The sequence below is a fragment of the Cyprinodon variegatus genome, unplaced genomic scaffold (genome assembly GCF_000732505.1).
Source record: "Cyprinodon variegatus isolate N-32 unplaced genomic scaffold, C_variegatus-1.0 Scaffold479, whole genome shotgun sequence".
Lineage (NCBI taxonomy): Eukaryota > Metazoa > Chordata > Actinopteri > Cyprinodontiformes > Cyprinodontidae > Cyprinodon > Cyprinodon variegatus.
The window spans coordinates 376,194-378,321 of NW_015150932.1; the positions used below are offsets into that span (position 1 = coordinate 376,194).

Genomic DNA, 2,128 nt, shown 5'->3' on the forward strand with positions numbered 1-2,128 from the left:
AAAACAGAAATTTGAAATAAATATAATCCAGGTCTGCTGGAGGTTTCTTCCTGTTCAAAGGAAGTTTTTCCTCTCCACTGTCGCTACAAGCATGCTTAGTGTGAGGGATTGCTGAAGAGTCAATGAGTCGATGCAATCAGCTGGTTTTCCTTAGATGATCTGGTTGAATTGTTTCTATAAAGTGACCTGAGATGACAGGATGGAATTTGGAGCTTTAGAAATAAACTGAACTGAAATCAGCGAGTCCAGAAAGAGCAGCAATAGAGGAGAAAAAGAGCAAATTGGTATAAAAAGGTTATCTATGCTTCAGCTGTCAACCAAAGTAAATAATATCTGAACATTTGGATGCAGAGAACTGAAACGTAAAGGCAGGGAATGATTCCTGGGTGTAAATCAGAGCATGTCGGTGAACCTGAGGTATTTCTCATCCCATTAAGACTCTCTGGGTAATGCATGTTTGTAGGGAAGGAAGGCGTTTATACCAACAGATGATTGCATGTCTCATCTGGCCCGGGGTCCCGCAGTAAATGGGGCTCATGTCTCCTCCGGTTAATCAGTGGTGTTCCTGATGGCCTCCGGCGACGGCAGCAACGCTGCATTGCTTCAAGAGCAGAACCACTTCGGATATTTACCACACGCTGAGTTCCATCTTTTATTCCAACCATGGTGAGTCACGGCTGTAGAAGTGTGGAGGCACGGACACACGGTAACACCACCAGCAGGGCGCCGGTCTATCAGCCTCAGCTGTTATTTCTCTGTTTAGACACTCGGAGCTGCAGAGACACTCAGAGAGGAGGTGAAATCTCCTCCTCTTTAAACAGGAGATGTTTTTACTTCCTATTGATTCTCTATTCTCACTGCGGCGGGGGGCCGTTCCCCAGCATCATCTGCTCCCAGCAGGACGTTTTCAGTCGGTGTTTCTAATCTGAAGCACGCTGGGAAATGTTTGTGACCACGGCGATCATAAGTAGAAACCATGTAAAGCGATGCATGGACCTGTATTGGTGTTAAGAGCCGCTCAGAACTTCTTCTTCCTCAGTTAAACTGGCAGAACTGGTCCTGGTCCACTGGTGGCATGTTGTGGTTTTCACTGGTTTTCCCACTCCATGCGATGGACCGGCAACCTGTCCAGGATGGACCCCGCCTCTCGCCCTAGACAGCTGGAGATGGACACCAGCGCCCCTTGTGACGCCGCTTGGGATAAGTGTGATGGAGAATGGATGGATGGATGGCTTTCCCAGTCAGACCAGTCAGCTGACCCTCTGCCAGTGGACCAGACAGAGTCTTTTAAAGCCACAGTGTGAATAGATTCCTGTCTTCCCAGTCGATCACGTTCTGTTTCCTCGTCTCGTTGTGCCCTTCCTGGATCCTCTCACCTGCGTTCCGATGTTCTGGACCACGACCCTGATTCTGATCCCTGACTAAACCTCCTCAGGTAACAGCCTATCAGGTTGATATTCCTAAATCTGCCCTTAGAACCCCATTTACACCTTTGGAAACCAACCCATGTCGACTTCAGACCGAGCTTGGATCAGTTAACCGTGCCGAGCTCCTAGTAATGATCTAAGGTACTACTGCTCTCTAGTAAATAAGTAAACCTGCAAACCAACATGGTGGCGCCCCTAACATTCAGGAAGTTAAATTATAATTGTGATTATTCGTTGTTTGCAGAGAGTCAGGTTAAGAAGGCAGCCTTTGGTGAATTTACTCGACAGAGTCGGCTTTTGGGAAGTGGATATGACAAACGATCGTCTAATCAGGGCTTCCAGATGCAGGAAACAACGACAGACGTTGAGGTTCATCACTCTGCTGAGCAGGATCGTCACTGGAAATCGTGCAGCACGGTAGGGAAGCTAGGATTTTCATGACTGTCTTAAATGTCTTGACTATGGAGGCTGACTGTCAGGAGATGAGGCGGTCTGCTCATTCGCTCTTCATTATCTGAGAACCGAGCCAGAACTGAACCAGTCTGAGCCCTACTTATGAACTAGTACCATGTTAGCGCGGTTCTGTTGGGTGGTAGTTAGAATCTATGTTGAAGTGAGAAAGTCCTCCTGAAAACATGGTCTGTGCAGTCAGTTCATCCAGATTACCATCCTGCCTTCAAAGATTATTTCTCTGTGGGAGC

General features: G+C 47.5%; 1 protein-coding gene across 1 annotated transcript in view; it reads right to left on the reverse strand.

Annotated features, from left to right (window-relative positions):
• The window catches only part of LOC107094335 (leucine-rich repeat-containing protein 75A-like), a 61,311-nt gene that overhangs the window by 14,109 nt on the left and 45,074 nt on the right, over window positions 1-2,128 (reverse strand). The gene's annotated exons all lie outside the window — the stretch shown is intronic.